Source organism: Erythrolamprus reginae, chromosome 6 (assembly GCF_031021105.1).
Source record: "Erythrolamprus reginae isolate rEryReg1 chromosome 6, rEryReg1.hap1, whole genome shotgun sequence".
NCBI lineage: Eukaryota > Metazoa > Chordata > Lepidosauria > Squamata > Dipsadidae > Erythrolamprus > Erythrolamprus reginae.
This window is the reverse complement of record NC_091955.1, coordinates 11,827,393-11,852,825: the sequence shown is the minus strand read 5'-3', so window position 1 is coordinate 11,852,825 and position 25,433 is coordinate 11,827,393. Positions and strand designations below refer to the sequence as shown.

Sequence of the window (25,433 nt, the reverse complement as noted above, 5' to 3'; positions counted from 1 at the left end):
CTCCTACCCTCAAAACGTCGCTACAGAGCACTGCACACCAAGACAACTAGACACAAACCAGTTTTTTTCCGAACGCCATCACTCTACTAAACAAATAATTCCCTCAACACTGTCAGACTTTCTACTAAATCTGCACTTCTATTCTACTAGTTTTTCTCATCATTCCTATCACCCACTTCCTCCCATGTTGACTGTATGACTGTAACTTGTTGCTTATATCCTAAGATTTTTATTAACATTGATTGTTTCTTCATTGCTTATTTGACCCCTATGACAATCATTAAGTGTTGTACCACATGATTCTTGACAAATGTATATTTTCTTTTATGTACACTGAGAGCATCTGCACCAAGACAAATTCCTTGTGTGTCCAATCCCACTTGGCCAATAAAAATCTATTCTATTCTAATAAATTATTATTAATTATTATTATTAAATTATTCAATGGAAGGGTGGAAAAGAAGACCACATTAACGCTTTCATACAAGTCAGCTTGCACTGTTTTCGGTGAGTTAGGCTTTTGAGACGACAAAATCTCCTAGAGCAGTGATGGCGAACATTTTTTCCCTCAGGTGCCGAAAACTCGTGTGGGTGCGCTATCGTAACCCACACCCATAATTCAATGCTGACGCTCCCCACCCCCACAAATGGCACATCTCACCGTGCATGCAAGCACAACCACTGCGTTCCCTCATGCACAACTCCAACACGTGCTGTTTTGGGCCTAGTAGGCCTCCCTGAAGCCTGCAGAGACTGGAAACGGACTGTTTCCAGACTTCCGGTAGGCCGTTTTTTAATAATAATAATAATGATGGTGATGATGATGATAATAATAATAATCCTGGTCATGGTTGACCCAAAGGTGCTTCCACTCACCCACCCCCAAAGTAGCAACTGGATTTTTTAGTTTTTCTTTGAAGGCATTTCGCTCCTCATCCAAGAAGATACTTCAGCTCTGATTGGATGGTGGGGAATGGAAGGATTTATTTATTGCAGACAAGAATGGTCATTTTAGAGTAGTTGAGAACTACTTATAGAGCAGTGGTTCTCAACCTTTCCAATGCCGCGTCCCCTTAATACAGTTCCTCATGTTGTGGTGACCCCCAACCATAAGTCTAGCGCCCATTCTCCCAACAGAGCTTGAAGCTGATTGGCAGGAAGGTCAGAGGGACACACCCACTGTAAACGCCTGATTGGCCGTTTTGTAAATAATAATAATAATAATAATAATAATAATATTATTATTATTGGAAGGAAGGAAGGAAGAAGGAAAGAAGGAAGGAAAGAAATGAAAGAAAGAAAGAAGAAAGAAAGAAGGAAGGAGGGAAGGAAAGAGAGAGAGAGAAAGAAAGAAAAAGAAGGAAAGAAAGAAAGAAAAGAAAGAAAAAAGAATTGTAAAGGATCCTGGAAGTTTTCTAATCCAAGCAGATCATTCTTTGGTCTATTTCTAGAACTCCCTTAAATTGTCAAGATAACACAACTGCCCATGAAACAACCTTCTTTCTCACGAACAAACTACTCTCTCAACATAAAACCCACAGCAAACACAACTTTGCCACCCCCAGTCCCTCAATCCAGAAACACAACGTAATACAGTACTTAGCAATAGTTAAATATTATGCTGAAGGATTTGGCTGTAATTAATTTAGGAAAGGTGGAGCTGAAAGCAATTCTACCTTCCTACCTTGCCAAGGAGGTAATAATCTTTAGGTTTCAATAAACTAAAGCAACCCTTAATCACCTCTGGGTCGCTTATATAATAATCTCTGTTAAGAAAATGGTTTGCTGTTTGCTTATATCTAGAATAGGTTGCCACTTTACAAAAAAGATGTCCAGATTTTGGAAAAAAGAAGAGCAATTAAGATGGTTAAGGGACTCTATGTAACTAAAACATAGAAAGAATGGTTGCAGGAATTGGGTATGGCCAGAGCATTCAAAACCTTTGCCAGACCCATCCTCGAATACAGCTCACCTGTTTGGAACCCATACCGCATCTCAGACATTAACACCCTCGAAAATGTCCAGAGATACTTCACCAGAAGAGCCCTTCACTCCTCCTCCCGTAACAGAATACCATACGAAACTAGACTTACAATCCTGGGCCTAGAAAGCTTAGAACTAAGACGCCTTAAACATGATCTAAGTATTGCCCACAAGATCATATGCTGCAACGTCCTGCCTGTCAACGACTACTTCAGCTTCAACCACAACAACACAAGAGCACATAACAGATTCAAGCTCAATATTAACCGCTCCAAACTTGACTGTAAAAAATACGACTTTAGTAATAGAGTTGTCGAAGGGTGGAACTCATTACCGGACTCTGTAGTATCATCCCCTAACCCCCAACATTTTACCCTTGGACTGTCCTATTCTATTCTCTATTCTATTCTCATTCTATTCTATTCTAGTCTCTATTTTCTATTCCATTCCATTCTAATTATTTCATATTCAATTCCATTCCACTCCACTCCATTCTCATTAAATTACACTCACACTAGCTGCATTACGAAGTTGTATTTACAGCTTCCTTCTAACCACGCTGGTGTACAATGAAATTCAATGGGGGCGCTTAACCCACAGCATCTCTCTATGGGCAGAGTTCAAAGGACGCAGGGCAGGGCAGGTTTCGGGGGTGGCCTGGGTGTGGATGGCTGGAAGATGTTTGCATTTGCAAGTGATCACGTCAGCCAGCCCTGCTTCGTGGTGACACCAAGTCTGCCCAATGACCTTGACTCCATGCTGGGGAGTCATTTAAGGGAAGGAATTCAAAAGAGGAACTGTCTTTACGGTTCATTTCTGGTGAAATCATAGCCAGGAATATCCTGGGTATGTGGGCGTCTTGAGAAGGAGACTCTCTTGTTAGGAAAGGCCACCACAAGTAAAGCAACCGGTTAGAAACTAGGAGACAATGAGTTCTCAGGAAGTTCAAACTGCCCCAAGGAGCTGCTGATACGGTTCTGCAGAGGAATCATTGAGTCTGTCATCAGCCCATCTAAAACTGTCTGGTTTGGTTCTGCAACCCAACAAGACCGACACAGACTTCAGAGGAGAATCAGAACTGCAGAAAAAACAATTGCTGCCAACCTGCCTTCCATTGAGGACCTGTATATTGCACGAGTCAAAAAGAGGGCTGTGAAAATAATAATAATAATAATGTAATTAATAATAATAATAATAATAATAATAATAATAATAATAGGACTCAGGGCGGCTTACAACAATATAAAATTACATATAGAGTTACAAAGCAATAATAAAGAAGTCAAGAAATCTAAAACCTTATGGACTGGTTCCTAATCTGATTTGATTGCTTATTTGTACCTGGACTATCATTAAGTGTTGTTCTTTCTTTCTTTCTTTCTTTCCCTTTCTTTCTTTCCTTCCTTCCCTCTTTCTTTCTTTCCTTCCTTTCTTCCTTTCCTTCCCTTTCTTTCTTTCCTTCTCTTTCTTTCTTTCCTTCCCTTTCTTTCTTTCCTTCCCTCTTTCTTCCTTCCCTTCCCTTCCTTTCCTTCCTTCTTTCTTTCCTTCCCTCTTTCTTTCTTTCTTTCTTTCCTTCCTTCTTTCCCTTTCTTTCTTACCTTCCTTCTTTCCTTCCCTTTCTTTTTCTTTCTTTCCTTCTTTCCTTCCCTTTCTTTCTTTCCTTCCTTCCCTTTTCTTTCCTTCCTTCTTTCCTTCCCTTTCTTTTTCTTTCTTTCCTTCACTTTCTTTTTCCTTCCTTCCCTTTTCTTTCCTTCCTTCTTTCTTACCTTCCTTCTTCCCTTCCCTTTCTTTTTCTTTCCTTCCTTCTTTCCTTTCCTTCCCTTTCTTTCTTTCCTTCCCTCTTTCTTTCTTTCCTTTCCTTTCGTTTCTTTCTTTTTTCTTTCCTTCCTTCCCTTTCCTTCCCTTTCTTTTCCTTCCTTCCTTCCTTCCACTCAGGGCGGCTTACAACATGTTAGCAACAGCACTTTTTAACAGAGCCAGCCTATTGCCCCCAAAATCCGGGTCCTCATTTATGATTCTTGATCAACTTATACAGTACAGTATTTTCTTTTATGTACACTGAGAGCCTGTGCACCTTGTGTGTCCAATCACTTTCCACCCCGCATCGGTGCAACACCTGCGTGCAAACCTTATCACGAGCCGAACAACTCCCGCCACCTAGGCAAAGGAAACGCTCGCACATGCGCACTGTTACACAGAGACGCCGCATCCTCTCCCGATTCCGTCCCGGGTCTTCCCCCAGATAGAACAACCCTCTTCACCTTCTCTCTCTCTCTTTCTCGTTCTCTCTCAATCCGAGATTTAGTGGGAGGGGCCGGGAGCGGCGCGTTGCGTGCCTGCTGCGTGTCGCCGCCCTGCGCGTTGCGTGCCTGGGGAGGAGGGAGCAGAGGGGAGGAGAGGGGACGCGCGCGCGCGCGCGCGCGCGCGGGGCTCACTGCAGCTGCTGCTGCCGCCTGCGCCGCGACCTCACTTCCGGAGCTGCCTGTCGCGCGGCCCGGGCGGCGGGCGCGCGCGCGAAGGGGGGGGGGGCGGCGCGCGCCGCTGTCGTGTCGGCTAGACGGAACCTCCGCTGGGACAAGGGTACGTGTGAACGCGCGTGTCGGGAGAGGGAGGGAGGAAAGTCGACGGGGGTGGCGTTTCCCCCCGAAACTTCAGCGGGGCTCCGGTTTCTCCCCTTGCGGGTCCCAGGCTGCACCTGTTGCCCTGCTGCCTGGCAGAGGCGGGCGCGAGTAGATAGCCTCGGGAACCCCGAAAAGGAAAGAGGAAAAGAAGAAGGGAAAAAGAAAAAAAAGAAGAGGAAGGGAGGGAGGGAAAAAGGATAAGAAAGTAAGAAGGAAAGAAAGGAAAGGAAAGAGGAAAAAAGGAGATGAGGGAAAAGAGAGAAGAGGGAAAGAAGAAAAAATAAAAAAGAGGAAGGGGGAAGGAAAAGAAAGGAGGAGAAATAGAGAGGGAAAGAAAAAAGGAAGGAGAGAAGAGGAAAAGAAGAAGAGAAAATGAAAAAAAATAAGAGGAAGGGAGGGAGGGAAAAAGGAAAAGAAAGTAAGAAGAGAAGGAGGAAAAAAAGAAGGGAAAGAGGAAAAAAGATGAGGGAAAGGAGAGAAGAGGAAAAGAAGAAAAAATAAAAAAGAGGGAGGGGAAGGAAAAGAAAGTAAGAAGAGAAGGAGAAAGGAGGAGGAGATGAGGGAAAGAAAGAACGAAGAAGAGAAGAGGGAAAGAAGAGAAAATGAAAAGGAAGGGGAAGGGAGGGAAAATGAATTGATAGTAAGAGAAAGAAAAAAGAAGGAAACAAGAAAAAAGGAGATGAGGGAAAAGAAAGAAGGAGAGAAGGAAAAGAAGAAGAGAAAATTTAAAAAAGGAGGGGAAAGGAAGGGGAAAGGAAGGGGAAGTAAGAAGAGAAGGAGAAAAAAGGGGAAAGTAAAAATGAGATGAGGGGAGAAAGAAGGAAGGAGGAGAGAAGAGGGAAAGAAAAAGAAGAGGAAAGGAGGGGAAAAGAGAAAATGAAAGTAAGAAGAGGAGAAAAAAGAAGGGAAAGAGGAAAAATAGACATGGGAAAAGAGAGAAGGAAGAAGGAAAGAAGAGGGGAAAAAGAAAATGAAAAAAGAAAAAGGGAGGAGGGGAAAGGGGAAATGAAAGGAAAATAAGAAGAGAAGGAGAAAAAATGAAAGAGGAAAAAGGAAAGGAGGGAAAAGGAAGAAGGAGAAAAGGAAGAGCCATCACTTCTGGGGAATTCCCAAAGGAAGGAGACAATCGGGAATGTTTAACCTTGGGAGGGAGAGCATATCCCCCTGCAGGTCAAGCCAGACCTGTTCCTGCCCCTGAAAACCGGAACATGGGAAAAGGACATTGGAAAGGAGTTTCCGAAGACAGGCAGATGGGGGTCCAGTGGTGGGGAGTCAATGACCCAGCCGGGGAGGGGTTGGATGCCCTCGTGGGGACCTCCTCTGACTCTTGATTTGGGGACCTCCTAGATTCTGTGACTTTCTCTGGGATTTGTGGTGGTGGTGGAAGGGGAATTGTAAGGAAGAGAACTGATTGTGTGTGTGTGTATGTGTGATTTTGTCTTTGAATAAAAAGTACAAGTTGGGGGGGGGGGGGAGACCAGACTATCGATATATAGCAGGTGAGGGAGAAACTCAAATCTTTGTGCCTCTTTTCAAGCTGAAATGAAGATAAAATCCATATTGCCATCAGTGATATTTTTCCCCCTTTCCTGCCCTCCACTTTTCTTATTGATTGATTGATTGATTGATTGATTGGATGTATATGCCGCTCCGAGGAGTCAGGGCAGCTTACAACACATAAAAGAAAACAATACAAATATCCTAAATCCAATTAATTTAAACTAGTTGATCTGTTCTCTCCTACATCCCATATATCTTCTCTTCTACCCCTATATCTTTCTTCTATTCTCTCATTCATTATTTTATCCTATACTCTCCCTTCTATTCTTTCTCTAATTCTATTTCCTCGAAGGTGTCCTCTATTACCTTCATTGTGTATTATTGTGTATTGGACAAAACAAACAAACAAACAAAACAAATAAATAAATAAACAAACAAAAACCCCAGTAATATTAAAAGTCAATTATTCCCATTCAAACAACAGACATACATTACATTCTTCCTTCGTGGGCTGGATGCAGAGAAATGAGGTTGTGTTTGATAGTTTGTGTGTTTATTTACTTGTTGGTGTGTTTATTAATTTACTTGCTTGTTTGTCCAACATGTATATGATTGTAGTAGTTTATATGAACATAAGTAAAAAGTAATGCTACAAGAGGACAGTAGGATAGGGACCGTAGGCACAATGGTGTGCTTATGCATGCCCCTTACAGACTTTTATTTTTATTTTATTTATTTATTTATTTATTTTGTCCAATACAAATTGAAAGTTAAGGAGAATAAAAACGTGTAGTAGTAAATATCAGGGACGGGATAGAAGAAGAGATATGAGAATAGAATACATCAATGAAGAGTAGAGGAAGGATATATGGATGGGAGAAAAGATATATAAAATATAGGAGAGACAATTGGACAGGGGACGGAAGGCACACTAGTGCACTTATGCTCGCCCCTTCTTAGAAACGGGGAGAGGTCGACTGCAGACAGTCTACGGTTGAAGTTTTTGGGGTTTGGGGAAGAAACCACAGAGTCAGGTAGTGCATTCCAGGAATTAATCACCATTGCTAAAGTCCTATTTCCTGCAGTCGGGTTTTCGAGCGGTTTACATTGGGTTTGAATCTATTACGTGCTCGTGCATTGCTGCGGTTGAAGGTGAAGTAGTCACTAACAGGAAGGGCATTTTGGCAACTGATTTTATGAACTACATTTAAGATCAGATCGGAGGCGACGTAGTTTGTTTATTTATTTATTGGATTTGTATGCCGCCCCTCTCCGTAGACTTGGGGCGGCTAACAACAGTGATTAAAAAACAACATGTAACAATCCAATACTAAAACAACTAAAAAACCCTTATTGTAAAACCAAACATACATGCAAACATAGCATGCATAAATTGTAAAAGCCTAGGGGGAAAGAATATCTCAGTTCCCCCATGCCTGACGGCAGAGGTGGGTTTTAAGGAGCTTACGAAAGGCGAGGAGGTTGGGGGCAATTCTAATCTCCGGGGGGAGTTGGTTCCAGAGGGCCGGGGCCGCCACAGAGAAGGCTCTTCCCCTGGGCCCCGTAGTTGCAAATTGTCTAATCCCAGTATTTCAAGTTGGGATTTTTTTATTCCCCTCACAGCCTCAGGAAGCGGCATAAAGGAAGATTTAAACACATGCTGTCCAAGGACGTGTGTTTATCACCTCCTAATGTAGGGTTACCGCCACAAAACTTGTTGCTTGTATCCTAAGATTTTTATTAATGTCGATTGTTTCTTCATTGCTTATTTGACCCCTGTGACAATCATTAAGTGTTGTACCACTTGATTCTTGACAAATGCATCTTTTTCTTCTATGTACGCTGAGAGCATCTGCACCAAAGGCAAATTCCTTGTGTGTCCAATCACACTTGGCCAATAAAATTCTATTTTCTATGAAACATGCTCAGAACCGTAGGGGGAAATGGCAAGACCTTTAGGATTAGTGATTTCTGACAGTCTCAAAATGGGTGAACAGTGCAGTCAGGCGATAGGGAAAGCAAGTAGGATGCTTGGCTGCATAGCTAGAAGTATAACAAGCAGGAAGAGGGAGATTATGATCCCGCTATATAGAATGCTGGTGAGACCACATTTGGAATACTGTACTGTGTTCAGTTCTGGAGACCTCACCTACAAAAAGATATTGACAAAATTGAACGGGTCCAAAGACGGGCTACAAGAATGGTGGAAGGTCTTAAGCATAAAACGTATCAGGAAAGACTTAATGAACTCAATCTGTATAGTCTGGAGGACAGAAGGAAAAGGGGGGACATGATCGAAACATTTAAATATATTAAAGGGTTAAATAAGGTCCAGGAGGGAAGTGTTTTTAATAGGAAAGTGAACACAAGAACAAGGGGACACAATCTGAAGTTAGTTGGGGGGAAAGATTAAAAGCAACATGAGAAAATATTATTTTACTGAAAGAGTAGTAGATCCTTGGAACAAACTTCCAGCAGACGTGGTAGATAAATCCACAGTAACTGAATTTAAACATGCCTGGGATAAACATATATCCATCCTAAGATAAAATACAGAAAATAGTATATGGACAGACTAGATGGACCATGAGGTCTTTTTCTGCCGTCAGACTTCTACGTTTCTATGTTTCTGTGACCTCTTGGGATGAACTGGGAACCGTTGTGTGGTCAGAAAAGAAGTGGGAGGCAGGGAAATCTGTTCTTCTAGACCTTTGCGAATCCAAAGTTTGCTCGCAGATTATGTTTATGGGTTAAGCGCCTATTTGCCCAAGGCTTGGACTTTGCACGAGGCGGTGCCTTTGTATTTCCCAGCCAAAGTCCAACTCGAGAAGTTGCCTTTAAATTAGTTGGTAAAGGAGGTCGAGGGACCGTACTTTCTCTCTGTATGACTGTGTGGAGGAAAAGCAAGTTCTTCATAAGGAACCTCGGCGAGATTTCTGCCATCCTGGCAACAACGCAAGAACTTCCTTCCAACATATGTGAGTCACGTGCGGATTGAAGGAGGTGGAATTCCCCCCCTGTGGCCGGTGGAGTAAAGGTGTCCTCTTAGAGGTAGTTACGGCTCTGGCAGCCGCCACTGAAAACCAACCCCAAACTCGCCCAGCTTTTCTGCTATCAGCCTGGGGGTGTGACTGTTCCTTTTCGTAAGGTGGTGGTGGAGAAAACGTCTTTCGGCAAGTCGCTTTTACTCTTCTAATCCTGCTCACCTGCTCAGGCTTTTCCGCGATGGTCTAAAAATCCCAAAGGACACATTACAGAGACCGGTAAGTACTTTTGAAAAACGGCGAAACAGAACGGTGTTTCTTGAATGCCTTGACCATTGTTTTTTCCCCCCGCGGGCGTTAATGGTTGGGTTGGAGCTCTCTGGTGTCACAAATTGGTTGGTGAGCAACTATCCGCTGAGCCAAGACACAGATATTGGTTAATGAAATTTAGTTTTATCCTTAGTTTGTTTTGCACATCAAGAATTTATGCATTTCTGGACTGTGACCAATGCAGTAACGAAAAGGATGAATGGCGTATAAGGTGGTCTTTTTGAGTTAGTTAGTTAGTTAGTTAGTTAGTTAGTTAGTTAGTTAGTTAGTTAGTTAGTTAGTTAGTTTGTTTTGTCCAACACACAATGAGGGTTTTAGTGGGTATATATCTATATACACATAGTAAAATACATGATGAAGGTTATAGAGGAGATACTCATAGTAAAATATGAATGGTGTATAAGGTGGTCTTTTTGAGTTAGTTAGTTAGTTAGTTAGTTTGTTTGTTTGTTTGTTTGTTTGTTTTGTCCAACACACAATGAGGGTTTTAGTAGGTATATATCTATATACACATAGTAAAATACATGATGAAGGTTATAGAGGAGATACTCATAGTAAAATATGAATGGCGTACAAGGTGGTCTTTTTGAGTTAGTTAGTTAGTTAGTTAGTTAGTTAGTTAGTTAGTTAGTTAGTTAGTTAGTTAGTTTATTTTGTCCAACACACAATGAGGGTTTTAGTAGGTATATATCTATATACACATAGTAAAATACATGATGAAGGTTATAGAGGAGATACTCATAGTAAAATATGAATGGCGTACAAGGTAGTCTTTTTGAGTTAGTTAGTTAGTTAGTTAGTTAGTTAGTTAGTTAGTTAGTTAGTTAGTTAGTTAGTTAGTTTATTTTGTCCAACACACAATAAGGGTTTTAGTGGGTATATATCTATATACACATAGTAAAATACATGAGGAAGGTTATAGAGGAGATACTCATAGTAAAATATATCTAAGAAAGAATAGAAAAGAAGATATAGAACATATCAATGAAAGAATAGAAGAAGAGATATAGGAATAGAAGAAAGGTATAGGAGAAATAGGAGAGCAATAGGACAGGGGACGGAAGGCACTGTAGTGCACTTGTACTCGCCCCTTACTGACCTCTTAGGAATCTGGATAGGTCAACCAGAGATAATCTAAGGGTAAAGTGTTGGGGGTTTGGGGATGACACTATGGAGTCCGGTAATGAGTTCCACGCTTCGACAACTCGGTTACTGAAGTCATATTTTTCACAGTCAAGTTTGGAGCGGTTAATATTAATATTAAGTTTAAATCTGTTGTGTGCTCTTGTGTTGTTGTGGTTGAAGCTGAAGTAGTCGCCGACAGGCAGGACGTTGCAGCATATGATCTTGTGGGCAATACTTAGATCTTGTTTAAGGCGTTTTAGTGTTAAACTTTCTAGGCCCAGGATTGAAAGTCTAGTCTCGTAGGGTATTCTGTTTTCTATGTTTGCAAGCATAACTGCACTAGTGTGCCTTCCGTCCCCTGTCCAAATGTCTCTCCTATATTTTATATATCTTTCCCTGTCTCTCCTATATTTTATATATCTTTCCCTGTCCAATTGTCTCTCCTATATTTTATATATCTTTCCCTGTCTCTCCTATATTTTATATATCTTTCCCTGTCCAATTGTCTCAACTATATTTTATATATCTTTCCCTGTCCAATTGTCTCTCCTATATTTTATATACCGTATCTTTTCTCCCATTCATATATCCTTTCTGCTACTCTTCATTGATGTATTCTATTCTCATATCTTTTCTTCTATCCTTTCCCTGATATTTACTACTACATGTTTTTATTCTCTTTAACATTCAATTTGTATTGGACACAATAAATAAATAAAATAAATAAAAATAAACATATATAGGATAGTAGTAGTTTGTATAAACATAACATAAGTGAAAAATAAAATAATAATAAGAGGACAGTAGGACAGGGATAGTAGGCACATTGGTGTGCTTATGCATTCCTCTTACAGACCTCTTAGAAACAGGAAGAGGTTGATTCTAGGTGATCTAAGGTTAAAGTTTTTGGGGGTTTGGGGAAGAAATTTAACCCTGTGTTAAAGGGTTAAATAAGGTTCAGGAGGGAAGTGTTTTTCATAGGAAAGTGAACCCAAGAACAAGGAGGCACAATCTGGGGTGAGTTGGGGAGAAGATCAGAAGCAACGTGAGAAAATGTTATTTGGCTGAAAGAGTAGTAGATGCTTGGAACAAACTTCCAGCAGACGTGGTTGGTCAATCCACAGGAACTGAATTTAAACATGCCTGGGATAAACCTACTGTATATCCATCCTAAGATAAAATACAGGAAATAGTATAAGGGCAGGCTAGATGGACCAGGAGGTCTTTTTCTGCCGTCAATCTTCTATGTTTCTATGTTTCTATGAAACCAGAGTCCGGTAGTGAAATTCCAGGCACATGTACACGTCCATTCACATGGGCACCCCCAATGAAATCTGTATAAAGTTATATTTTAATACATAGCAACAATTCTGTGTTATCAAAAACTTCAGAAGAGAAGGATTTAGGGGTAGTGATTTCTGACAGTCTCAAAATGGGTGAACAGTGCAGTCAGGCGGTAGGGAAAGCAAGTAGGATGCTTGGCTGCATAGCTAGAGGTATAACAAGCAGGAAGAGGGAGATTGTGATCCCGCTATATAGAGCGCTGGTGAGACCACGTTTGGAATACTGTGTCCAATTCTGGAGACCTCACCTACAAAAAGATATTGACAAAATTGAACGGGTCCAAAGACGGGCTACAAGAATGGTGGAAGGTCTTAAGCATAAAACGTATCAGGAAAGACTTCATGAACTCAATCTGTATAGTCTGGAGGACAGAAGGAAAAGGGGGGACATGATTGAAACATTTAAATATGTTAAAGGGTTAAATAAGGTCCAGGAGAGAAGTGTTTTTAATAGGAAAGTGAACACAAGAACAAAGGGACACAATCTGAAGTTAGTTGGGGGAAAGATCAAAAGCAACGTGAGAAAATATTATTTTACTGAAAGAGTAGTAGATCCTTGGAACAAACTTCCAGCAGACGTGGTTGGTCAATCCACAGTAACTGAATTTAAACATGCCTGGGATAAACATATATCCATTGTAAGATAAAATACAGGAAATAGTATAAGGGCAGACTAGATGGACCATGAGGTCTTTTTCTGCCGTCAGTCTTCTATGTTTCTATGTTTCAATGGTTGGTGTGTGTGTGTGTGTGTTAGAATTGAGGTGGCTTTTTTAAAAACAAGGATCTTCTGTTTGCTTTCATTTTAAACATTGATCATCTGTTTCCCTTGCAAACCTTAAATGGTTTTCCAGAATTCCTCTTTGGGGGAAAAAAATGGATGGGTGTGGATGCAAAGCAGTAATTATATTGTACCTTAGGTTTCATAATACACCTGGTTGAATAACATCTGTCTTATTACCTGCTTGGGATCATAAATAGATTGCTTCTTTGTTTTTGTTGTTATTTTCCCCTGTAGTCGCTCAGTCCTTGCTACCCTCTGGCACAAAGCGTTTCATTAAGTGCCAGAACGATGGAGTCTCTTGATGTAATTCCTGATTACAAACCTTGCTATAAACCTTATTTTATTGATCGATTCTTTTAACACTTACTGTTTAAATGAGTTATGAAGAAAACCGGAGCAAGAAATGGCCGGGGAAAAAACCCGTAAGCTAGCTAGCCTTTCAGATTGTGGTGTTTTTTTTAACCTAAAATCACCTTGTTTTAGTGCAATGCAGCTTTTATTTACTAATTTAGAACTTTGTATTTTAGTAGCTTTGCCCCTTTTATGTTGAAGCATCTCATCTTTCTTTTGGGGTGAGTGCTTGGGAATTTAATCAAACAATTGTTTAATTACTTGCTCTTCTGCATTGAGCACTTTATTTATTTATTTATTTATTTCATTTATTAGATTTGTATGCCGCCCCTCTTCGTAGACTGGGGGAGGCTCACAGCAACAACAAAACAATTTATAACAAATCTAATAATTTAAAAAAACACTAAAAAACCCCATTATTAAAAGCCAACATACACGCAGACTCGGGGCGGCTAACAACAGTAACAAAACAGTATAATCCAATATAAAAAAACAGTTAAAACCAATTATATAAAAAACAATCATACATACAGACATACCATGCATAAACTGTATAGGCCCGGGGGGGAGATGTCTCCATTCCCCCATGCCTGACGGCAGAGATGGGTTTTAAGGAGTTTGCGAAAGGCAAGGAGGGTGGGGGCAGTTCTAATCTCCAGGGGGAGCTGGTTCCAGAGGGTCGGGGCCGCCACACAGAAGGCTCTTCCCCTGGGTCCCGCCAAACGACATTGTTTAGTCAATAGGACCCGAAGAAGGCCAACTCTGTGGGACCTAACCAGTTGGTGGGATTCGTGCTGCAGAAGGCGGTCCCGGAGATATTCTGGTCCGATGCCATGAAGTGCTTTATAGGTCATAACCAACACTTTGAATTGTGACCAGAAACTGATCGGCAACCAATGCAGACTGCGGAGAGTTGGTGTAACATGGGTATATTTGGGAAAGCCCATGATTGCTCTCACAGCTGCATTCTGCACGATCTGAAGTTTCTGAACACTTTTCAAAGGTAGCCCCATGTAGAGAGCATTACAGTAGTCGGACCTCGACGTGATGAGGGCATGAGTGACTGTGAGCAGTGACTCCCGGTCCAGATAGGGCTGCAACTGGTGCACCCTTACGAAGAATTGTCATATACGGAAATGAAATGCTTCTTTAAGAGTTCACACTGCAGCATTCATTGTTTGGCTAGACCAGTAGACATCTGGATTATACGATTTTTTTAAAAAAAATTACTTTTGGCCTTTTAAACTTTTCAATCCCATCTTTATTTATAAGTAACTCGAGGCATCAAACATATATAATACTCCTTTCTCCTCCTATTTTTCCCCACAACAACCCTGTGCAGTAGGTTGGGTTGAGAGCGAAATGACCAGGCATTCAACCGGTTTTGGAGGTTCATTGTTTGATGGAATTCCCTTCCAGAAGAGGTCGTGACAGCTGTCAGCCTTGATAGCTTCAAGGCAGGATTAGACAGATTCATAGATACCAAGTGTATTGGTGGTTATTGAAATGGATGTCCATGTGCCGCCTCTATGTTGGGTGAGGCAGGCGGGATTCCCTTGGGTACCATTTGTTGGGGGTCAGGGGAAAGGGAGGGTCTTGCCTTCTCTTTCTGCTCAAGATCCCCATGGACAATTGGTGGGCCACTGTGTGACACAGAATGCTGGACTCGATGGGCTTTGGCCTGATTCAGCATGGCTCCTCTTAGGTTCTTATGTTCTTTCAGTGAGGGCAGGATTAGAACTCACAGTCCTAAGTTTCTAGACCATAACTTGTATGTGACGGCGATTGTAGGTTGAGGCACTCATGTGACCAATCCAAATTCATTACATTTTTGGGACAGTCAGTAATAATAATAATAAATGTATTTGTCATTGTCAAAACAACGAATTGTCATTGGCAACGAAAGTCGTGTGACACCCAGAGACCAGTCCCACCATGCATAAAATCAGAATAAGTAAATTTAAAAATAGAAAAAAAAAATAGAATAAAATGTCCCACCCACTACAAATTCCCCACCCTGAACCACTCAACCATCTACATGACAAACCGAGTAATATTGTCCAACAGTTCACTGATGGTAACCCTTCAGTTCGTTGTTAAGTGCGAGTATAGCTCTGGGATAAAAACTATTCAGGAAACATGTGGTCCGAGTTCTAGATGTTCTGTATCTTCTGCCAGAAGCACAGTAACCATTAAACGAACACTTGTGTTGTTAAGTGAAGCCATAATCCACAGCCATTTGCAAGCAGCTGTAAATCCAAGTTAATTGCTGGATGCCCAAAATGTAATTTGGTGAGTGGGCAGCTATCAGTACTTTAAATCCAGGTTGCAAGTACTGTTTGGAGGTCCATCATAACTTCAAGCAGTTGCTAAGCACCCGGTTGTAAGCCAAAAACTACCTGTACACCAAAATTGAGTCTGTCATGTGCACCTCTATAACTGCCTGGTTTGGCTCTACAACCCAACAGGACCGACACAAACTTCAGAGGAGAATCAGAACTGCAGAAAAAACAATTGCTGCCAACCTGCCTTCCACTGAGGACCTGTATGCTGCACGAGTCAAAAAGAGGGCGGTGAAAATATTTACTGACCCTTCGCATTCTGGACATAAAAACTGTTTCAACTCCTACCCTCAAAACGTCGCTACACAACAAGACAACTAGACACACGAATCCCAGCGACTGATAAGGTCCCACAGAGTTGGCCTTCTCCGGGTCTCGTCGACTAAACAATGTCGTTTGGCGGGCCCCAGGGGAAGAGCCTTCTCTGTGGCGGCCCCAGAATCAACTCCCCCCAGAGATTAGAACTGCCCTCACCCTCCTTCTCTTTCGTAAACTACTCAAGACCCACCTATACCGCCAGGCATGGGGGAGTTGAGACACCTTTCCCCCAGGCTCTTTATATTTTATGTTTGGTATGTATGTGATGTTTGGTTTTTAAATATGATAGGGTTTCATATGCTTATTTTTTAATATTAGATTTGTTTCGCTATAATATTGTTTTTTATTATTGTTGTGAGCCGCCCCGAGTCTTTGGAGAGGGGCAGCATACAAATCTAATAAATTATTATTATTATTATTATTATTATTATTATTATTATTATTATTAATGACTGTGGCAGTGATGGTGAACCTTTTTTCCCTCTGGTGCCAAAAGAGCATGGGTGCGCGCTATCACGCATGCGCAAGTGCCCACACCCATAATTCAATGCCTACGGAGGGCAAAAACAGCTTCCTCTGCCACCACCACCTTGGAGGCCGGAAACGGCTTGTTTCCCAACTTCTGGTGGGCCTAATATGCTCATGTTTCACCCTCCCCAGGCTCCAAAGGCTTCCCCAGAGCCAGGGGAGGGTAAAAACGCCCTCCCCCATCCTCCCGGAGGCTCTCTGGAAGCCAAAAACACCCTCCCAGAACCTCTGTGTGAGCCAAAAATCAGCTGGCTGGCACATACATGCATGTTGAAGCTGAGCTAGGGCAATAGCTCGCGAGCCAGCAGATAAGGCTCCGCGGGCCACCTGTGGCACCTGTGCCATAGGTTCACCATCACTGGACGATAGAGTCATTCTAACTTAAAGAGATGCCTTTCTTAACATTTATCTAATTGCTTGATGTTATAATATGGAGCTAGGAAATTGAAAGTGTAGCAAAGGGATTTGCACACAAACCCAATGCAAAGGAACTAAAGTATCACATACAGTAGTTAAGTAGATTCTTAAGATCATAATTAAGTGTAGCTAAGAGCTCCTACAAAAGGGATAATTTATGTACATACAAAGATGTAGGCTCTCTGCATGAAATCACTTTTGGAAATGCAGACTGGTTCGCCCCTTTGTAGCTAAATATGTGTCGATTGTTTCCGGTCACAATTCAAAGTGCTGGTTATGACCTTTAAAGCCCTACATGGCATTGGACCAGAGTACCTCCGGAACTGCCTGCTACTGCATGAATCCCAGCAACCGATAAGGTTCCACAGAGTTGGCCTTCTCTGGGTCCCGTCGACTAAACAATGTCATCTGGCAGGCCCCAGGGGAAGAGCCTTCTCTGTGGTGGCCCCGGCCCTCTGGAATCAACTCCCCCCAGAGATTAGAACTGCCTCCACCCTCCTTGTTTTTCGTAAACTACTCAAGACCCACCTATACCGCCAGGCATGGGGGATTTGAGACACCTTTCCCCCAGGCTCTTTATATTTTATGTTTTATGTTGGTATGTATGCGTTGTCTGGTTTTAATATGATAGGGTTTTATATATTTCTTTTTAATATTAGATTTGTTTTAATATAATATTGTTTTTATCATTGTTGTGAGCCGCCCCAAGTCTTCGGAGAGGGGCGGCATACAAATCTAATAAATTATTATTATTACTATTACTATTACTATTTATTTATTTATTTGTTTGTTTGTTTATTTGTTTATTTATTTATTAGATTTGTATGCCGCCCCTCTCCGTAGACTCGGGGCAGCTCACAGCAATAATAAACAATACATAACAAATGTAATAATTTAAAAGAAACACTAAAAGCCCCATTATTAAAAGCAAACATACACACAAGCATACCATACATAAACTGTATAGGCCCGGGGGAGATATCTCAATTCCCCCATGCCTGACGGCAAAGGTGGGTTTTAAGGAGTTTACGAAAGATGAGGAGGGTGGGGGCAGTTCTAATCTCTGGGGGGAGCGGGTTCCAGAGGGTCGGGGCCGCCACAGAGAAGGCTCTTCCCCTGGGTCCCGCCAAGTTGACGGGACCCGGAGAAGACCCACTCTGTGGGACCTAACCGGTTGCTGGGATTCGTGCGGCAGAAGGCGGTCCCAGAGATATTCTGGTCCGATGCCATGGAGGGCTTTATAGGTCATAACCAACACTTTGAATTGTGACCGGAAACCGATCGGCAACCAATGCAGACTGCAGAGTGTTGGTGTGACATGGACATATTTAGGAAGGCCCATGATAGCTCTCGCAGCTGCATTCTGCACGATCTGAAGTTTCCGAACACTTTTCAAAGGTAGCCCCATGTAGAGAGCATTACAGTAGTCCAACCTCAAGGTGATGAGGGCATGAGCGACTGTGAGCAGTGAGTCCCGGTCCAAGTAGGGCCGCAACTGGTGCACCAGGTGGACCTGGGTAAATGCCCCCCCTGATTGATTTTTTGGCTTGCACAGAGGCTCTGGGAGAGTGTTTTGGGCTTCCAGCGAGCCTCCTGGGGGCTGGGGGAGGGCGTTTTTACCCTTCTCCAGCTCCAGAAAAGCCTTTGGAGGTTGGGAGGAGAAAACACAAGCCTACTGGACCGACTAGAAGTTGGGAAAGAGGCTGTTTCCAGCCTCCAGAGAGCCTCTGGGGGACCGGGTAAACTGTTTTCACCCTCCCAAGGCATTGAATTATGGATGTGGGTACTCGCATATGTGCAAAAGCGTGCGCACATGCTATTTCGGCACCGGAGGAAGAAAAGGTTCACTATCTCTGGACTAGGTTTGTGCATAGAGCTAAGCTATGATGCAGTTTGCACCCTGCACGAATCCCGTTTGCAAACCATTGTTGATGGCGTGGCAGGTTGCTCAAATTCATCAGGTTTGGACTCGTTTATTTACCTGTTCAACCTCTCTGGCCACCCACTCGCCAAGCTACGCCTGGTGGAAAGCATCGCCTAAGAAGGCAACCCGGTAGCCAGGCCTTCCTTCGGCACTGCATAAATAAGACTCGTGTGAGGATGCCACCTTAAAAATGAGTCTCGACATCCAGCCAGGTCTTGTTTCCATTCTGCAACCACTCCCATTCTCACTCCCTGGATAATTGCTCTGGTATTGCCGCCTCCAGTTGGCTGCGAATGGGGGTTTCGGTTTGGTTTGGCTTGGCAGCAACTGTAGCTGTAATTGTAAGCAGCAAGACGACATGTCCAAATTGGAGGCGCTTCCTTCATGATCGTTCATGTCAGAAGACGTCTGATTGGTTCAGTTTCTGTGAGGCAAATTGTGTTATGGTGTGGTACGTGAGAGAGCGAGAGATCGGGAGTCCTGGGCCCATTGGAAAGCTCCTTTATTTATCCCAGGGTCCCCAAACTTGGCAACTTTTAAGATGTGGGCTTCAACTCTAAGAATCTGCTGGCTGCAGAATTCTAAGAGTTGAAATCCACAAGTCTTAAGGAATTCTGGGAGTTGAAGTCCACAAGTCTTAAGGAATTCTGGGAGTTGAAGTCCACAAGTCTTAAGGAATTCTGGGAGTTGAAGTCCACAAGTCTTAAAAGAATTCTGGGAGTTGAAGTCCACAGGTCTTAAAAGAATTCTGGGACGTGAAGTCCATAAGTCTTAAAGCTGAAGTCCACACGTCTTAAGGAATTCTGGGAGTTGAAGTCCACAAGTCTTAAAGTTGAAGTCCACAAGTCTTAAGGAATTCTGGGAGTTGAAGTCCACAAGTTTTAAAAGAATTCTGGGAATTGAAGTCCACAAGTCTTAAAGTTGAAGTCCACAAGTCTTAAAAGAATTCTGGGAGTTGGTCCACAAGTCTTAAGGAATTCTGGGAGTTGAAGTCCACAAATCTTAAGGAATTCTGGGAGTTGAAGTCCACAAGTCTTAAAGTTGAAGTCCACAAGTCTTAAAAGAATTTTGGGAGTTGAAGTCCACAAGTCTTAAGGAATTCTGGGAGTTGAAGTCCACAAGCCTTAAAGTTGAAGTCCACAAGTCTTAAAGTTGAAGTCCACAACTCTTAGAAGAATTCTGGGAGTTGGTCCACTAGTCTTAAGGAATTCTGGGAGTTGAAGTCCACAAGTCTTAAAGTTGAAGTCCACAAGTCTTAAAAGAATTTTGGGAGTTGAAGTCCACAAGTCTTAAGGAATTCTGGGAGTTGAAGTCCACAAGCCTTAAAGTTGAAGTCCACAAGTCTTAAAGTTGAAGTCCACAACTCTTAGAAGAATTCTGGGAGTTGGTCCAATAGTCTTAAGGAATTCTGGGAGTTGAAGTCCACAAATCTTAAGGAATTCTGGGAGTTGAAGTCCACAAGTCTTAAAAGAATTCTGGGAGTTGAAGTCCACAAGTCTTAAGGAATTCTGGGAGTTGAAGTCCACAAGCCTTAAAGTTGAAGTCCACAAGTCTTAAAAGAATTCTGGGAGTTGGTCCACAAGTCTTAAGGAATTCTGGGAGTTGAAGTCCACAAGTCTTAAGGAATTCTGGGAGTAGAAGTGCACAAGTCTTAAAGAATTCTGGGAGTTGAAGTCCTCAGGTCTTAAGGAATTCTGGGAGTTGAAGTCCACAAGTCTTAAAAGAATTCTGGGACTTAAAGTCCACAAGTCTTAAGGAATTCTGGGAGTTGGAACTGGGCTGCACAAGCAGTGGGTGAGTGTGTGCACACAACTTCACTTGCACGAATGAGTGTGGGTGCGCATGTAGCCTCACTTGCACGAGTGATGGGCACGTGGGCTTGCTTGCAAAAATCCATTTGTGCAAGCAGCGGGCGCTCACAGTTTGTGCAAATGGAGCTGGGCGCACAAACGCACATGCCTGCCGCTCACACGGAAACATCCCCTTCTCCCCGCCCACTCCTGGCCGGACCGCTGATGTAGAAAATTACTAAAACCGGAAAGAAAAAAAGGGATCACTAAAAGCGAGTTCAAACGAATGGGGTCAGTTTGATAGGGGAGCCGTAATGGGTTGCAACCACTACAGCTGGGATTGGACTTCCAGTGGTGGAATTTGAGATTTTATTTATTTTATTTATTTATTAGATTTGTATGCCGCCCCTCTCCATAGACTCGGGGCGGCTCACAACAATAACAAAGACAATGTAAGAACAAATCTAATAATTTAAAAAACACTAAAAACCCCATTATTAAAAGCAAGCCTACACACAAACAAACCATGTATAAACTGTATAGGCCCGGGGGAGATGTCTCAGTTCCCCCGTGCCTGATGGCAGAGATGGGTCTTAGGAACTTTACGAAAGGCAAGGAGGGTGGGGGCAGTTCTGATCGCCGGGGGGAGCTCGTTCCAGAGGGTCGGGGCCGCCACAGAGAAGGCTCTTCTCCTGGGTCCCGCCAAACGACATTGTTTAGTCGACAGGACCCAGAGAAGGCCAACTCTGTGGGACCTAACCGGTCACTGGGATTCGTGCGGCAGAAGAGATATCTCCGCGCAGCAAGCAAAATCTCGCGTGAGGATGCTCTGGCGTGTGAGATTTTACCAATTTTTGTGTTTCTTTGTTTCTGAGCATGCGCGAAAGCAAAAAAAAAAAAACCCAGCAAAATCTTGCGTGTGAGAGCGTCTTCGTGCAACACTCTACTTAAGAACGCCTCTACTTAAGAACTTTTCTAGATAAGAACCGGGTGTTCAAGATTTTTTTGCCTCTTCTTAAGAACCATTTTCTACTTAAGAACCCGAGCTCGGAAAAAATTCCCAGGAAATTTGAGAGCGACACGAAGGCCCGGCCAGTTTCCTGCCATTCCCCCTTTAATCCCGGCCATCTTGGGCTTTTCTGGGCTGCCAGAGGAGCCTTTTCAATTTCAATTTTCAATTTATTAGATTTGTATGCCGCCCCTCTCCGAAGACTCGGGGCGTCTCACAACAATAATAAAAGCTATATAACAGTAAACAAATCTAATATTAAAAGAAAATATATATAAAACCCCAACAATTAAAATCATACAGCACATACATACCAAACATAAAATATAAAAGCCTGGGGGAAAGGTGTCTCAACTCCCCCATCCCTGGAGATATAGGTGGGTCTTGAGTAATTTGTGAAAGACAAGGAGGATGGGGGCTATTCTAATCTCCGGGGGCAGTTGATTCCAGAGGGCCGGGGCCGCCACAGAGAAGGCTCTTCCCCTGGGGCCCGCCAAACGACATTGTTTAGTCGACAGGACCCAGAGAAGGCCAACTCTGTGGGACCTTATCGGTCGCTGGGATTCGTGCGGTAGCAGGCGGTTCCGGAGGTACTCTGGTCCAATGCCATGGAGGGCTTTAAAGGTCATAACCAACACTTTGAATTGTGACCAGAAACTGATCGGCAGCCAGTGCAGGCCATGGAGTGGTGTAGAAACCTGGGCGAATCTAGGAAGCCCCACAATGGCTCTCGCTGCCGCATTCTGCACAATCTGAAGTTTCCGAACACTTTTCAAAGGTAGCCCCATGTAGAGAGCGTTGCAGTAATCGAACCTCGAGGGGATGAGCATGAGCATGGTGCTTAAAGAGGCTTTGGCAATCCAGAGCGAACGAAGCATTTTCCTTTCTCTGGGCGCTTGGAGAGGGAAACCCTCCCTTCGCTCTGGGCAGCGACTGTCCTCCTCCTCTTCTTCCTCCTCCTCCTCCTCCCACCCAAATTCCAAGCTTTTATTTCTTTCCTAATGGGTTTGCATGCATTATTTACTTTTACATTGATTCCGATGGGAAAAATTGCTTCTACTTACAAACTTTTCTACTTAAGAACCTGGTCACGGAACGAATTAAGTTCTTAAGTAGAGGTACTCTACTCTATTTCGCTTGCTGTACATGCGTAGAATCCAACAGAAAGAGAAAATTTGGTTGGAATAATATTCAGGCTTTGTTTCATTAAGTTTCAAATCCATTTAAAATCTGATGGGTGTTTACAGTAGCGATGACTTCGTTAAAACTATGGCGCATCCATCTATCTTCATCCGAACGTCACCAAAAGCTTTGAACTCTCTGTGATTTGACACAGAAAAGGTGCATCAATTATGCAGGCGCATTGGACAAATGAGCATCAATGGATCAGCTCTTGATCTTCTTACTGTCTAATTGAATACAAAGACAAGCAATCTCTCTATTAAGGAGTAAATTTTATTTGGGTTGTGTTCTGTCGGGCTCTCTGGTAGAATCCTCCCAAAAATTCACAGGTACAAATTTCAGACACACACACGTTTGAAAATTCAAAACAATGTTCTTTATAATGAAAATTCACTTAAACTAAGCCCTCTTTTGGTATAGCAAAGAGCACTCGTCTCCAAACAAACTGGTAATTTGTACAAGTCCCTTATCAGTCCTGTGATACTTAGCTTGCAGCTGTGAGGCAATTCACAGTCCTTCTTCTTTCACAAAGTGACACACACTTTGCTCTGGTTTAGTTTCCAAGCAGGGAAAAATCAGCACACAAAAAGTCAAAGTCAGTAAAGCAGTCACGAAACACAACGATCAGATAACACAAGAACAAGGGGACACAATCTGAAGTTAGTTGGGGGAATGATCAAAGGCAACATGAGAAAATATTATTTTACTGAAAGAGTAGTAGATCCTTGGAACAAACTTCCAGCAGACGTGGTTGGTAAATCCACAGTAACTGAATTTAAACATGCCTGGGATAAACATATATCCATTGTAAGATAAAATACAGGAAATAGTATAAGGGCAGACTAGATGGACCATGAGGTCTTTTTCTGCCGTCAGTCTTCTATGTTTCTATGTTTCTAATCCTCCACAATGGCCAAACCCACAGGCTGCTCTTTATAGCAGCCTCACTAATGACCACAGCCCCACCCAACCACAGGTGGCCTCACTTTCTTTGATAATAATCTCTCAGTTGTTGTTGCCTATGCATCGCTCTCCGCATGCGTGGCTGTATCATTAACTCTTGTTCCAAATCCAAGGAGGAGCTAGATAATTGATCTCCTTCTGAGCTGTCTGCCCCACTCGCCTCCTCCCTGTCACTCATGTCTTCTTGGTCAGAGGAGCCTTCATCATCCGATTCCACTGGGGGCAAAACAGGCCTGCAGCATGTGGATGTCTCCCCCACATCCACAGTCCTTGGGGCAGGAGCTGGGCCAGAGCTAACCACAACAGGTTGCTAGTACTTTTTCCCCTTCTTCTTCTTCTTGGAATAGCCCCATTCCAGTTGTATTTTGTGCAACCTGACCCCATTTGAACCTCTCTTTTTTTTTTCAGGTCGAAATAGCAGCAGACCAGAATTCATGGTGAATCAGTTGGCAAAAAACAAATGCACCAACACAATGGCAGAGAAACATAAACTGGACACTTTTTCTTCCTCTAGTTTTTCCAAGAACCTGTCAGAAATGGTAGGTACAATTTGTAATTCACACGTTCTGGGAATTTCCCAGTCTGGAATGTCCAAACTAAGGATAATCATCAAGAACTACTACCCTGTTTCCCCAAAAATAAGACGTACCCTGAAAATAAGGCATGTCAGAGGTTTTGCAGAATTTGCTAATATAAGGCACCCCCCGAAAATAAGGCGTAGTCAAGTTTACGTACGGTACGGTGGAAAAACATACGGTACCATTCAAAGCTGTTCATAGCGGTACCGTAATAATGTGGCATCCCCTGCTGGCCCCTTCCATCGCTTTGTACCGTCCAGTACAGCAGACACAGTCTGCTGCTGTCTCACCGCCACTACAGTCTCCACTACAGTGCGTAGACTGTAGTTCCTCTGGTGGCCGGAAGCTGCAATAGCGGGAGTATACTGTTGTACCATATAAGTGCCGTCATTTGTGTGTGTAGGTGCCATACTGACAGGTACCGTACCGTAATCAGTGTACCGTATGGTACACTTTCTTTGTGGGTGTCAGCTTTTCTGCCTGTGAATTTGTCTTATTTGAGAAATATAAGGCACCCCCCGAAAATAAGACGTAGCACAACTTTTGGAGCAAAAATTAATATAAGACAGTGTCTTATTTTCGGGGAAACACGGTATGTTTGTGTTAAGGTACTTTGATGCTTTGTTCAGAGGATGGGACCCATGAGCTGGTGGCAATGATTCCCTGTCTCCCCCACCCCATTTGTTAACCTAACAAAAATTAAAAAATTAAAGTGCACATGTCAGAAACACACTTTCATTATGGGATATTGAAGTTTGATCCTTAAATTTCATTTGAGAAATTGCTGGCGGTCTGTATATATCGTATTTCTCGGAGTATAGGATGCACCTTTTTCAGCCCTAAAAGAGGCTGAAAATTTGGGTGCATCTTATACTCACCAATGTAGCTTTTTTGAAGCTTTTTTTCAGCCCTAGCAAGGCGCTAACCATCTTCCTGCCTTTTAGCGGCTTGCAGGCTTTTTCATTGCTACTCTCTCTGAAGAATGTTTTTTCCAGCACTAAGGAGATTTTAATGATCTCTTCCCCTTATAGATTTTGTTTCATTGTTATTCTCTCCAAAGAATGTTTTTTCAGCCCTAAGTCTTTGCAGGCTTTTTTTCATTGCTACTTGCTCCAAATAATGTTTTTTTCCAGCCCTAAGAAGATGCTAACAATCTCCTCCCCCTTAAAGGCTTTTTTTATTGCTACTCTCTTTGAAGAAGGTTTTTTCTAGCTCTAAGTCTCTGCTGGCTTTTTTTTTCATTGCCACTTGCTCAGAAGAATGTTTTTTCCAGCCCTAGGGAGATGCTAACAATCTCCTCCCCCTTACAGGCTTTTTTATTGCTACTCTTTCTGAAGAAGGTTTTTTTTCCAGCCCTAAGT

The 25,433-nt window shown here is 42.7% G+C and overlaps 1 protein-coding gene across 2 annotated transcripts in view; it reads left to right on the top strand.

Moving 5' to 3' along the window:
* Nucleotides 1-4,476: 4,476 nt before the first annotated feature.
* Nucleotides 4,477-25,433, top strand: part of PPARA (peroxisome proliferator activated receptor alpha) — a 68,345-nt gene continuing 47,388 nt past the window's right edge. The window contains exons 1-2 of one of the 2 annotated variants that reach the window (XM_070755245.1): nt 4,477-4,563; nt 23,903-24,033. The gene's annotated coding sequence lies outside the window, so the exon portion shown is untranslated. Of the gene's footprint in view, nt 4,564-8,807; nt 9,368-23,902; nt 24,034-25,433 lie in introns of those variants that run through there. The other variant, XM_070755243.1, reaches the window with a different exon arrangement.